The following is a 15,150-nucleotide window of genomic DNA, read 5'->3' on the forward strand; positions in this document are numbered from 1 at the left end:
CTTTGTCACAAAGCTCTGGCCAATGGCGAAAGTCGTTTTTGCAAAGTGATCGAGTTCGTCGAGATGAAGCTTGGTAAAAACAACGAAAAGAGGTTAAAGGAAAAAAAAAAAGAAAAAGAAGAAAGAAAAGGCGTTGGTTTCGAACTAACCGACTGGCTCTGACCGAACAAAGTCAATTACAGGGAACAACATTGCAATGAGTCGAGGCGTACCGGATGCACTACTCTCTCTCTCTCTTTCTTTCTCTCTCCCCCTGTTGTTTTGCTTTTATTAGCAAACGACGCGGTAACCAGTTCTAATATTGATCGAAGTAACTCGAATCTCAAGGGAGAAGGTAAAAATCTTCGAAATTATAGAGGTATACAATACGTTCGTGAAAGTATTTGAACAGTTTTTCTTTTTTTCTATTTTTATATAACGAAACTTTGGAATGTAATGTGAACGGTCGATGAAAATCAAAATTAAAAAATTCGAAAACGCGTATTCGTTTTTAACATTTGGGGACAGAGGAAAATTATAAAATTAAAAAAGAAAAAAATTGGATTATATTTTCGAGGATTTAAGTTTTTAATTCAAATACTTCTACGGAAGTATAATAGGAATATAATTATAATCGTTAGAACAAGACGGCATCAACGTATCGCGTATTTCTCCCCAGTTTACCCTATTTGCGTAGTTTTGCTATCGAGATATTTTTCGTATAGTTATCAGCGTGAATTATTCGACGAATTATACGCATTGGAATTTCTTTTACCAAGCGAAAAAGACGTAAACGTTGGATAGCGGAGGGCAGCGATAATTAGCCGAGGAACGAGTGAAAAGATATTTTCACGAGAGACCAATTTGCTAGGAATCGTGAGGTTATAAAAGGCGATTAAGAGAATCGCGAAACAGCGATGGTGCAGAGGGCAGAGATATTACGGAAAAATTGGATTTGTGGATTCGTGGAAAAATGTCTTGGAAGTTAAAACCGTAGATAATTAATTAGTGGACGATAATCCCGATTCTCGTTAGCGAAACAACACGGGCTGTGCTTCTCGTGTCAAGGCCTCGTGTCTCATTTTTCTCGATTTCATTTCGTAGCTTCGTCCTGGAATGCTAATAATGTATTATAATTAGAATACTTTTAATCTTGAAGTGAAAAGATTAATTAAATCTTGGAAGTGGAACCAGATTTTTTTTCCCTTAATCGAATCAATTTGTTGCGACGTATAAACAAAAATGGAAATAATATTGATCACGAAGAAAATAAAAAAAAAAAAGAGCGAAAGCATTGTCGAAAGCTGTTAAATTTGAAGGGGATTCTTTTGATGACATTTTGCCGTAACATTTGATTGTAAAAATATTCGGCCATCGTGGATATTCGGTATATTTTATAAGAAATTGGATATAATGGAAAAAAGTAGCAACCATATTTGTTATTTGGATATTATAAAAGAGTAAAAAAAATTCCATCAAAATTCATGAGGAGATAGCATATCGATGTATTCACCGAAAATTCTAACGTAATTTACGAGAAAACATGGGAGGAAGAAAGGGACGATCGATTATTTAATCGAAAGCTTTTCTATTCGATAAAACTAATAATTTTTTCCGATATAATATATGATCTTCCTTGAAGGATATTACAGCAATAAATTTTGTTGTTTGATAAAATTCAATATTAATTTTCATATTCAAAACTTTATTTTTGAACAAAAAAAAAAAATTGATACAATATTGGAAGAATCCGTAGCCGATTAATTCTCGAAAAGAATTTGCTGTTTGTTAAAAAAACATATTCGCAGCTGTCTCGATCCTCGGCTCAATTCCTCGTTATCAATATGCGAAGGAGAAGATAAAATTCAACGAGGCGTGTTTAATATCTTGCCACGATTAAGCCGTAATTAGCACGCCTCTAGCTTCAACTGGATTAATAGTTCATCATCGATGATTACGTGGGTTAAAAAATCGTGAACCTCGGGCCCTCGATTGCCGACATCACAATTTATTTCTCGACTTTGCTTCTTTTTCTTTTTGTTATATATTCATAGCGGTTCGTGCAAGTCGAAGGTTATAGCATCGATCAATGTATCGTGATAAACTAGGATACTATAAATACTGATTCACGTTTAACGTTGATTCACTACTTAATTATAATTTTTAATTTTACCGAGAGGAACGATCAATGCATACGTTATTTCGCTCAAAAGAATATTGTTCTCAAGAGAAAAAAAAAAAAAAAAAAAAAGAAAAATAATGAAGAAAAAGAATTTCATTTTTCGTTGAAAAAAGTTTATGAAAATTTCAATGATTGTTTAAAAAGAAATCGTCGTTGTAAAAGTTTGTCTCGACGCATTGAATGCACTATGAGAGAATTAGTTTCCATCGCCTGGATAGCTCAGTCGGTAGAGCATCAGACTTTTAATCTGAGGGTCCAGGGTTCGAGTCCCTGTTCGGGCGAGTTATCTTTTTTTCCTTTACATACCCGTTTATTTCGAACGAAGCCGGAATAGTGTAGGCTATAACAGGCTAGAAGGGCATATTCTTTCATCGCCCGGATAGCTCAGTCGGTAGAGCATCAGACTTTTAATCTGAGGGTCCAGGGTTCGAGTCCCTGTTCGGGCGAGTTCTTTTTTTTTATTCGAATATTTATTTAATAACGCCTCAAATAAATCAAATAACGTTATACAACGATTTATTGAATTTTACAAAATGATTTAAACACATTTTTCATTAATTTCTCTTAGAAATTTGTACCCGAGAATAAACCATTACGTAAACCATTGTATTCCTAATAATGCGAATATTTTCGAGGCGATCCTATTTCGTATTTACTACCATAATAGGGAATACGTTTGCATACTGGTTTCCAATCGCACATCCACACCAGAAATATCATGGCAGCGGCGGTGTAATTCAGCACCGATATTTTCCTACACGCAGGGAGGGGAAAAAAAAATATGAAGAATCGGGGTCATTGAAAACACGTTTGCTTTATTCTTCTAGTAAAAGTTGCAGTTTACCATACTTTAGCCTGCTCCATAAAAACCGTCATATTCTTACGATACTTGATAAAGATATTAAGATTATTGTTCATTATTCACAATTATCGGCACAATTCAACATCAACGTATTAGGATAATCGAAATTAACATAGCAACGAATTGATGATCATCTTTCGTTTTTCATTCTTTTCATACGGCATACTCAACCATGTTCACAATTTCAAATATCTTTCGATCGTGTACCATCGATTTTAGAAGCTCGAGAAAAGCTCGAAGCGTAACCGACTTTTTCGTGAATCGTTCGAGACGTGGGAATCGTGTTGAATCTAAGTTATCTAATCTGATTCAAATGGGAGAAGAGGTTTTTCATAGTGTCGAATAATAAGGGAAACGCGATGCTTTTTCAACGTGTACGAATACAAAACGAAGGCGCATGAATAGGATCTGTATAAATGCAAATGAAACGCACACGTGCGTCCATACACACGCACACATATATACATAATATGCTTGCAAGCGTTTTATCGTCGCATGAAATATTTCATTTTCCCCAGTTACATCGTGACCGATCGTGCACGTATGTGTACGTAACTGCAGGGGAGGCAAACGGTCGAGGCAAAAATCGTCGTCATGTGTAGTTCTTATCTAGTTCCAAATGGCGAACGAAATCGAAAAACAAGAGGAATTGTGCAAGAATCGTGCCTCCCTCCCCACCCTTCCCATATCTATATAGTGGAAATATTGATTACACGGGTTATACATGTAAATCGACGAAAAATTTCATCAGAGTGTTTATTAAAATCTAGCCTTCTCATTTCCGATTGAAATTGCATGTTTATGCAGATATCGTGATAAATCGGTATACAATGAGATTGCGTTGACGAAACAACACGATGCCTACACGATGACGTTATCATGGTAAAGACGTTTTCCTTTTTTTTTTTTTTTTTTTTCACTTTTACGTTTCTCCATCCTTATCGAGGAAAATACCGTTAAGTAAAGGAATAATTAGTTTTAATTCAGAATTGTCTTATCTCCGCTGTCTTAAACTACGACTTCCCGTTAAGCCTTTTCATCGGAAATAACCCAACACGATGTCATAATACTCGTAATACGAAATACATACATTGCACGCGCGTAACGTGCAAAATAACAAAAAAAAAAAAAAAAGAGAGAGAGAGAGAAATAGGAACGTAAAGAAGAACGTTAAAAAAAAGTAATTTACAATGGAAGAGTGGGTTCGTAATTGGACAGTAAACTCGGAAACTAACGCCACTATGAATAAATAATGGTTAGAGAGGCAGGCTTTTCGTGGAACGCATTTATTTGTTTTTCCATGAATTTAATGATCGTGCTGCATTCGTACGGACATTTTCAGTTTATTGTACCGTCAGCTGGTTATTTTTTCCCCCCGGCGACGTTCTTTAACGATGCCGTCGTATCCTCGCCAGTTCTTTTGTCTCTCCGCATAGAGGCCTCTACACGTGCACACACGTGAACGCCATATACGTATATACGCACGCGCGTCGGTGTCGACAGTGCTCCCACGTTTTTCCCCACCCTGCTCTCCCCTCCCCCCCCCTCCCCCACGAAAGAAAGCTCCCGTACGCACATGTCTCTCCTCGAGCAGATCTCTCCTCCTCGGCCCTCGTAAATTTCGTTTCTGTGAACCCCGTTTCTTTTACACAATACGAGACTCCCCACCGTACGTACGTGCGCGTGTGTACGCGCGCCACCACGTGGCGTTACGTCAAACGGGAGTTTGTTTTTCATTTTATCTCGAGCCGGGCTATTTACGCTTTCTACCGTGATCACCCGGATTCCTAGGAGCAGAGCGCTCCTCTTCGAATTCCCAATCCTCTTCCTCGATTCTCTTTTCCGCTTGGCAATTTTTCTCGGGACAGAGAATTGGGATTCCGCGATTTTTAATTTTTTCAGCATCCGCAATTTATATTTTTCCGCTTCGAATTATTCGACCTCTTATTAATTTTCGAAAACGAGACGAAAAATTTTAAGGGACCCTGAAATCGGATTCCATCCCCAAAATTTCCACTCTTCTCTTCTTTCTCGTCAACTTCGGTATAAAAAGCTTCACCACGAACGCGATTACCGTTAGAATCGATCTCGAACGTGTCGTCCCGCCTTTTTCCAATGAAAAATCGTTCTTTTTTGTTTTTTATTCGTGGTGTTTTTCCACATTTTTTTTTTTTTTTTTTTTTTTTACCACACAGTTCTCCGTCACAGACGAGATAGACGAGATAGGATGGAAGGGGAGGGGATTATGATGCAATCCTGTTCTAAGATGGACAAGCGATCGTGTCCTTGGCAAAGACCCGCGAAACGCTTCGGGGCAATATCCTTGAAACTTTTACGCGATTACGATCGATCATAGGCGGCAACTCCACTGTCTGTAATTATTGTCCATTGTCCGTTTGCGTTATCGATTACTCACCACGGACTACTTCTCTATTCGTCCCACGAACGTGCATCGCTTTTTTTTTTCTTTTTCTTTTTTTTCCGGTATCGCCAACCAATGCAATTATTTCACGTCTCTTGCCGCGCTACGTCAATATTAGCGCATTTGTTCGGTGATCAAGGTCAAAATGTATGCCTCTCTCTCTCTCTCTGTCTGTTTATTGAATCACTCTTTCGAGTAGGTTTGCTCACGATGAATGCAGAATGAGATGCCTCGTTTTGTTTTTTAGAACAGCTATGGAAAAATATAAATGGATATATTATCTTTGAGAAATAATTTCATTGCGTGAAAATTGCGATGACGGGTAGTATGAATATCGTGAAATTTTTTAAATAAAATTAAAAGCAACACAAAAGCAATGGCAACGCGAAACAACGAGAATTCCAAATTCCAGATTGATCACTCTATCTGAGAAATAAAACGGGAAGGAAGATTGCAGCAATTTGTTCGAAAGATCGGTGTAGAACAATACGAATTTATGAAATCACTCGCGTGGAGAATAATCTGTTCGATCTTTCTTCGAGAGAATAAATCGTGCTCGAGGAGATGCGCGAGCAAACACAATGGAAATCGATTAGAAGCTTGCCATAATTTCCATAGCAGCGTGAAGACGGAATCGAGGGACGGAAGCAGGATCAGACGTGTGTGGACGCGGCGATACGACGGGGGCGATCGTTACGAAAGAGACGAATGCAATTAAAACGGGCAATTATCGAATGCGCGGTCGTAAAAAGATGATGGCGGCATTCGAATGCAAAAATCATATCGGGCGGGACGATCGGTATTCAACCGGCGACCTGTTTATTTGACCGAGGGGGCATTTAAATGCATCCGAGTATTTCCGAGAAGACACTCCCGACGATTGAATCTATTCAAGAGCTTGCGGCGCGCTTGCTCGATCCTTTAAAGCGTGGCTCACACCGGTGTTTTCAACGCTCTGGGTAAACGTGAGCTTGGTCACGTACGAATTTCTAACGATCCTCCTTCGATTCTTCGATTTTTTTCTTTTCTCTTCTTTTCGTACCTGCTCCTTCCCGCGCACGTGTGCAACTTTACACACGCTTTTAAATATAAAAATTATAATTAATTTATATTTAGCAACAGCACGTGTTTTTTTTAATTTTAGTGGAAAATTATAATTTTCGTCTTCTGCAAATCACGGTATGTGTGCGATCACGAGAGAATTAAGTGGGAAAAGAAGGTTATTATTGAAATTATATTTTGGGCTGACGAAATTGTTGCGCAAGCAAGATCTATTATCGCGAATGAATTATATCCAATCTCGTCAGGAATTTTTTGATCCGATATGGACTAATATTGATAATGTATCGGGGAATCTTTTTTTTCGAAGCTAGAGAGGGAGAGGGAAGTCCAGAAATAAATATCTTTTATCATATCTTGATATTCAACCTCTCTAGAGCGTACATTTTTCTGTAATTTTTTATCGGATAACAAAAATTAATCAATAATGGAGAAAATTTATAAAATTATTGACTCAAAAATTATTTTTCATCCCGATGAAACATAATTTATGCTCCACTCTAAACGACAAGAACCGTGTTAAAGTTGGGCAGGAATCTGGAACAGGTACGTGCGTTATTTAAATTATTAATTAATTGCGCAATCGTGTCGTAAATGTCTTCGATGAAAATTTATCGAGTAACCGGTCTTCTCTTGTGTTCAAGCTTCCCTTCGGCCCATGACGAAGGCCGTGCTCCGATTTACGTTTCCGTTTCGCTCGTAAAACGACTTCCGGCGACACCTGCGCTCCTGCGGCCCCAACTTACGACCCGTGGCGGTTCGACGTTGCCTTTGTAAATCGTTAACATTTCTCTCCCCGTTCTCCCTTCTTATTGTGCTGTTCTCCCTTGGCTGGAAGGAAAAAAGAGAGGAAAAGAAAAAAAAAAAAGAAAAGAAAAATTTCGAAACACGAGCAGGCGACGATTATCTGGGGACCTTGTGCAATTTTATCCGCCACGTCTGAGCTATCTCCCAGCTTGGAATAACATGAATCACGATAATGGCCTGGAAAAGCGACGGAAAGTTTGCGCCACGTGACTCCAATTAAGAACGAAGTTTGCTTTGCTCGTGAATTAATTATATATTACGTCACGAAATATTTTTGCACAGGCGATTATTATTCGACTGACGTTTCGATTCTGGCAATCGAATGATGTTTAGGCAGAATCGTGGAAGCGTGTAGGAAGAGGTCTGCTCGCTATAAATATACGCGGTGAAATTAAATTTTTGCAATTCCATTGTGTTTAGATATTTAAATAGCAATTGGAGAAATGTCAAGGTTGGGAAAATGGGATTTTATTTCTTACGTCGCGCACGAGATAAATTAAATTGATCAGTGTTTCCAAGCTTTGCCAACAAGATCGATGATAAAATCGTTTATTTACGTAATCGTACGGATTTTATATTATTAATTCACAATATTCATTTATACACATCTTGAAATTAATTGCATATATATTTTTATACCGCAGAGAATCATTCAGATTGAAATTTATATTTATAGGATATAACAACACGCGTGGTGTGATGATGTGGAGGGGGAAAAAAAGAGGGAAGAAAAAAGAAAGAAAGAAATGTGCCACGCGTGCAACAGTAGTCGTGAGGCAACGTAAACAGGAAAGGAATTAGAACGAGGCGTATTATACGGTGGATCCATCTCAGACAATGAACGGTCTGTTCGAGTACACCTTGCCCCACCACCACCATTTGCTTTTCCCTTCGTGGCTGCCACTACTCTTTCCGTCCACGCTTCTCTCCGTGGTCCGACCAAATTTAGAATCGAGCCGTATCGCGTCGTTCCATTCGACCTTACCCGTTCTCTTACTTACTTTTCCCACGTTCTATTCGTATTCCACTCTCCGCTATCTTCTCCTCTCCAATTTCGTTTACGTTTGTACAACGCGTCCGGAACATGTTTTCTCATCGCGATCGATCTTCACCGTGTCGACAAATCTTTCTCTTTTTTTTTTCTTTTTGGAAAAAGAAGAGGAGAAGACTTTCCTCCCCGGAAATCGTTCGCATCACACCCCCGTTTTGAGAAGGGAATACTTATCGAACGTGCATCTTATTGTTCGCGCCATTCCTATTCCAATGATACGAATTTTTCGCAACGCTGTCGAAATTAAATTTCACAGGAGGATATCGCGGGTTTCGTTATATTATAGCTCTGTTCCAAGGACGCTCGATAACACACTTGCCCGATAAGGGGAGCTTATATAGAGATAACGCTCTATTATCGAATATTTAATATCCCAGATACGTAACGTGAAAACTTAATCCGTCTCTCGTAAAGTCGATAGAGAGAGAGAGAGAGAGAGAGAGAAGCAAACAACTCGGCGTTTTCACGAAAATCATCTGGCTTTTCCAGGCGAGCCGACGGTTATCCCATGGCCCTCCCCTTGAAAAAGGGGCGTGCCTCCCTTGAAAGGGGAGCCTCGTGAACACGTGTTCGACGAAAGAAACTGCCGGTATATTGGTGCGTAGTTGGATCGGTGGTGGCCAAAGTAAGAAGGGACTGACTCCTCCGGGACGACAGCTAGCTAGCGACGTGTGTGCATACACGTCGAATGCACGCTGTGTGACTGCGTTTCGTACGTGTTCGTGAACGTTCGTGAAGTGGCGAGCCGGCAATCTCGGGAGGCTGGCATTGCTCGCGGGAATGGCGAGGTGAGCGGAGCAGACTGCTTGGTGCCAGCAGTCGTACGGATCCCTCTCTTACGCCTTTCTATCCCTCTCGTTCCTTCCTTCGCTCCCCATTCCCCCTCGCTTTTCGTCGAGCGTCCTCTCGCTCCTCCTCTCCCTCTCCCTCGCCGTGCGTGCATCGTTTTTTTCCCTCGTCCACGCCGTTTCCTCCTTTTTCTCGTCCGTCCTCCCTCCTCTAGAGGAGCCTAGAGCGGCCAAACTCGCGCTTTTACGTAATCTTATCTCTGGTGGCGTAATTGCGGCAATTGTTGCGCCACCACGCGCATCAAGGGCAACGTGCTCGATGCTACCGGGGTGTAAATTTGTCGCTTCGCTTCGTCTCAATTTTCGGGGTATTTTCGAGGGTGATGGTTAGTGGGAATACGTGGGAATGGTGTTTTTTTTTTTTTTTTTTTTTTTCTCCCGTTCTTCTCATCGAGTCCTTTCGATTCGGATCGTATCCGTTTCGTTGTAATTAGTGTGATCGATAGTGCGTAGTCGTTTGTTATTATTAGTCGTTGTTATAATTTTTAAAGGATGTTAAAGGCTTTTATTACGTATCTTTTTGCGAAAGTTAATAGTTGAGGGTCGATTGTTCGAGAATTCGAGTTCGACGAGCGAATTTTATTTCCACATTTCGACGAATGTGTAATTATGTAACGGTGGAAATTTTATTTTGTCAAAATAAATTTCCAAGGTTAATGATTTTGTGTACGATCCGTGCATCAGATGAATTAATACCTCGTTGGTATTAACACGCGTTGCCACGAATTACGTAAATTTCCTGTGGAACTTTTCCACGGTGGAACGTTGTGCCACGTTCCCTGTCACCGATTATTTCCACGCGAACGTTTATTCCAACGAGGAAGGAATCGAAATACCCATAAAGCTGCGGTTTCAACGAATGCTTTTTCTCTTACTCGAGCGACCGAGGCACGAGTTAAGTTATGGGACAAATGTCGTCGAAGACATCTGTGACCACTCTCGCTCGGGGAATCTATTTGTTTGATTTGTTCCTCACGTGTTTGCTAGATTGTCGGAAAACCGCTCTAACCGCAGCCTAATTCACTGGCTAAAATAAGAGGATGAATCTTTCCTCGCCGGTTAGATTAGATCAGAAGTAAGTATAGAAAACATGGCAGGCTTAGGGGAGGGGGGAGGGTGACGTGGGGGTGACATAGTGGGTAGGAGTAGAGGCGAAACAGGTTTGGGTCGTTGGTGAGGATTTAGGACTGGTTACGTGACGCAATACTTTTATATCGATACGTAGATGGATAATTCGTGTGTAGATATTACTGGTCAAATCGTATCGATGCGTATTATTCTTTGTAACCTTGATTTTATCCTTACTTATTTGGAAAATGGATCCAAAGATCGATATTTATCGAAATTGAAAAAGGAAGAAAATGGAATTTCAACAAATAAACCGTGTTATAAATTCCTATAAAGTAAACTAAACTCGTGTCTTTTTCCTCCTTTTTCTTCTCGTTTCATTCCCAAAAATTTAACTTTCACTATGTTGGGGAAAAATATAACTAGCCTCGAGTTAATTTGATGGAGATTGGGTATCGATAAAATCCTTTTGCGTTGCTGATTAGGTGGATAATTCGTGATATACTTGAGCATTACTAATTCTCGCATGATGCGCGTAACGTTATCTTTTCCTACGCTAGGGAAATCTTGAACGGTAACCTTGTTCACACGAGAGAGAGATCTAGTGTTCCCTAGGGCCTGGTAACAGAACGAAAAGAGAGGAACGCGGGGCTAATATTGCAACGATGTGCATACGCACGTAAGAGATATCGGACCCGAGCTAAATGCATGTGCATACATCTGCAGTTGCATGTGCAACGTGTACACAATGCGACGCATAGCCGTGCATAACATGAATACGGGAGTAGCCGGCATGACAGGACGGTCTTGATGCCGTGCTGATCGCACGATTAGTGCCAATATAAACGATCCTTTCCATCCGTCATTGTTGGTGATTTATGATCGTTCTACTTAACGTAAGAAAAATTTCGCATCGATCTCGCGTCATTTCCGGTTTTAAAACTTTCCCCCGGTGTTTTTTAACGTCTGCCTCGAGGAATTATATCTTCTGTGATTTTTCGATTGTTAAAAGTATATTGCATAGTGATTTAGTTCGTAATTTTTTTTTCCTCTTCCTTTTTTCAGTCTCTTTTATATTTTTCGATTTAATCATCCCCTTGAAAAGTATTTGCGTGTTCATATTTTTATTGGTTCTTTATTGGTTCGCAGAAACTTTAATTGATATTACGATAATCTTTCTTGCTTATGAGTGAAGCAAAAATTCTACGTATGTACATATATCCATGTAGATGTTTTATTACTCGTACGTGTATTATTACAAAGTGAAATTTCGTGGGATGATTTTATGGATCGTAGAAGATCGTTAAAAATGAATGTGTATTCCTTTTTAATTGACTTAATCACTGTCGATGGTTCCTCCTCTCTCTCTCTCTCTCTCTTTAAATTTGATTTGCTCGAAAATAACCTCAAGGAAAATGTAATGTAATTTATATTTGTTTAAAATATCAATGCTTCCATTCTCGTATCACGTTGACGCAAATACTGCACGTCGTCGGTCAAGGTGAAGCACTATTTTTAGGATTCGTTCATGTTAAGTAAGAAATTCCTTTTTTTTAAAATACGAAATTAGTAGTTTTTCCACGTCTCTTCTCAATCCTCTCGTTTAACGTTTATTTTTATTCGCTGTTTTCTCGATGAAAAGCCTTAAAAAAATTTAAATCTTTTGTATTCAATAGGGTTATGCAGTTCGGTGATGTATTATCATATGGAAATACCTCTATGATTTGAGAGAAGAGGAATGCATTTTTCGTTCGTCTACCTGGATGGATGTTTTTACGAGAAGCATGTCGTCGTTACAGGTGTGTCTGCGTTTCACGAGCAGAGCACAATGGTTGCCTCATTGTTCCTTTGGATCCCTTTGTTTTGTTTTGCTTTGTTTCTTTTCTCTCTCTCTCTCTCTCTCTCTCTCTTTTTCTCTCGATTTTCAGGCTTATTTTCCACATCTATTTTTTTTTTTTTTTTTTTGATAAACTTCCTCCATACTTTTTTTTTTTTTTTTTTTAAATAAAGATCAATTATTGGGTTATACGAAAATTCAAGCAGTTTGGAATTCAAGATCACCGCCTATCGTAATTTCATGCGTTTTATTATTTTCACAATCGAACTTTCGATTCGTTAATCTAATCTTATCGAACGAAATAAATATACGTTTTGACGTAAATATTGACGATTCAATAATCTCGATCTCATATAAATTATCTTTTTCCTTTTTTTTTCTTTTTTTTTTTTTTTTTTTTTACTCGCTATAGACATATTTCGTAGACATAAATTAAATTATCGAATTGAAAAATTTGCCACGAAATAAATATACAAGCATATTAAATCATATACGTTAAGTATATTACATAACTCGAAATTGTGGATGTTAAAACGTGGGTTAACAGCCGTGCATAATGAATTTATTCGATCGGCCCAATGTCGTGCAATACCCCCGTCCTGATTTTACACGGAACACGTCACATTTATAAAAAGTTGTTATACATAACATTTACGTAAAATCCATGTCGCGTCTGTCTGAGTAACGGCCGACAAGATGCATGAAAGCTTGGCAAACAACAGATGGTAGTCACCAAGTGTTTTCGGCACATTCTTGGTCGAATTCCTGCACGATGGTATATAAATACAATCGGTACGCCTTTTTTTTTTTTTTTTTAAACTGACAAGGAACATCGTTCCTTGCTAAGCGAATTTAGTCCCCTCTAATTTTCTCCACCGAATATTTTCGGAAATAACGTTTATAAAGGAAATTTCAAAATTAGCTTATCCTTCCACGATTCTTCCAAATGATCGAAGGAAAGAAAAAAAAAGGGGAGGGTGGTGGGGCAGGAGGCAAATATCGCAGAGAAACATCGTTTCGCAACGCGTTATAATCAGATGCTCGATCACACCTTATTTTCCTCGCACCTTGTTTTCGCAAATACGGAAGTGATGATTCATCGACTCGAGTAAAACACGGAATCGAGTTCGTATCGAGAATTTTCATCATCTCCATCGTGTTTACGACGGTGCAACAGATTCTTTTTTAAACAGACTTGGTAATATCGACGAGTTAATGATCCATAATGAGCGGAGCATTCTTTTCGAAAAGAAAATTGGATTTTTCAAATCCATCGTAAGGAAAAAATATATGCTTCTGTTTCCGCTTCAGTGGGAAAGTTTCGAACGTGTTTATTCCAATATTATTCTTTCCTATCGCGTTTCCTTTCAATAATTTATGATCCCCAGACTTCGAGTCGATGCCCCGTCTCTCTCTACTTCCTCCCTCCGCCAATTATCGAATTCCACGGATAAATAACGCTTCGACGAATACCGTAATCCAACGATACGAATTTTGATTTTAAAATTGAAGGTGGGATGAAGATTTTTCCTCTCGCGAAAATAAATTGTCTTGGACAATCGTTTCGACAAATCGTATGTATATATTTTAACATTTTACTTATTGTTTTTTAGACAGATGTTTTTCGCATTTAATTAACCGGTGATCACAATGGAAATACCGTAATCCAACGATACGAATTTTGATTTTAAAATTGAAGGTGGGATGAAGATTTTTCCTCTCGCGAAAATGAATTGTCCTCGACAATCGTTTCGACAAATTTAACATTTTGCTTATTGTTTTTTAGACAGATGCAATCGTTTTTCGATCGTTCCCACCCGCACGCACCTTTTTCGCATTTAATTAACCGGTGATCACAATGGCGAAAAGCGACCCTCGAACAGGCATAATACCGCCGGTGTTACGCTACGTGGCTTAATTGTACGCGGCCGCTTAAAAATAATCGAATTATATGAGCGGGGAGAAGGCGGGAGCGTAACGAGGGCAATAATATTTGCATTAATCGAGCCGGTTCGCCTCGCCTGCCCGAACACATACTCGGCTAAACGTCCCGTGAAAGCGTAAACGATGTTGTTCCATGGAGAAATCAAATCGAGACCATTCCTCTCCTCCCGTGTTTGCTGTCGTTTATCGCTTTTCGCTGTTTACTTTCCTTATTCTTCGCTCTTTAAGAAAAAATCCAGAAGACGACGTGAAATTCTTTGCTTTCCAAAGAGTTTTGCTTCCCCTCCCGTTATCTTTCACAAATTGGATATGGATCTTCTCGATCCCCAAGATCAAGAAGAGGTGGGAACGAGATTGCAGGAAACGTTCGTAGTCGTCGTTGAAGAAAAGAAATATGTGATTTAGTAGTTTAATTCAGGCAGATTCAAATTCTAATTTTATTCGATCACGGTTTTATCAAGGTTTTACCTATAGAAATTATGTATAATGATTTTTAATGTGGGGGAAAGTTTGAATTTGATCGAATCGAAGCGAGGGGTGAAGTATTTTTACGAGTACGAATATATAAGAATTTCGATTGAAGTTGTAATTCAAATTGATTCGAGAGGAGAATTAAGAGAGCGAGTGTTTTTCCATTCTTCTGAAAAGAAAAAAAGAAAAAAAAGGTAAAATTAAATTGTTTTTAAATCCTTCGATTGCGATGAAACTTTAATTGTTTACAGCGTATTTTGAAATATGGAATATGTCATTCCGTATGAAAAGCTTTAATAAGGTTACGATCTACATAATTTATACTGCAAAACAAGTATGACAAATGCATGCAAAATTTTCTGTGTCGTATGCCTGTACGCGAATAAAATATGTAAATCCGTCAACTGTCAACGGTCAATCGGTATCGCGCGCCGATTTTCCATCAAGAAAATTCCAAAATTGGATCTTTCGGCCGAGGTTCACGAGGTGCGTTATCACCACTCGACGCAATTATCAAAGTGTACCCCGAATTTCAATTTCGAAATTCGATCTCTCGAAGTTTCCAACGATTCTCCTCTCCTTAAAATCGTTAAACCGTTTAATTGTCTGCATAATGTCCG

At 39.0% G+C, this 15,150-nt stretch overlaps 1 protein-coding gene and 2 non-coding genes across 9 annotated transcripts in view; all 3 read left to right on the forward strand.

Annotated features, from left to right (window-relative positions):
• Positions 1–15,150, forward strand: part of Sesn (Sestrin) — a 157,555-nt gene that overhangs the window by 83,980 nt on the left and 58,425 nt on the right. The gene's annotated exons all lie outside the window — the stretch shown is intronic.
• On the forward strand, positions 2,370–2,442 carry TRNAK-UUU (transfer RNA lysine (anticodon UUU)). The gene has a single exon. It is a non-coding gene; the product is annotated as a tRNA-Lys (tRNA).
• On the forward strand, positions 2,535–2,607 carry TRNAK-UUU (transfer RNA lysine (anticodon UUU)). Its single transcript has one exon. It is a non-coding gene; the product is annotated as a tRNA-Lys (tRNA).

This window comes from Apis florea, unplaced genomic scaffold (genome assembly GCF_048593485.1).
Source record: "Apis florea isolate Af1SG1 unplaced genomic scaffold, ASM4859348v1 contig_2291_pilon, whole genome shotgun sequence".
Taxonomy (NCBI): Eukaryota; Metazoa; Arthropoda; class Insecta; order Hymenoptera; family Apidae; genus Apis; species Apis florea.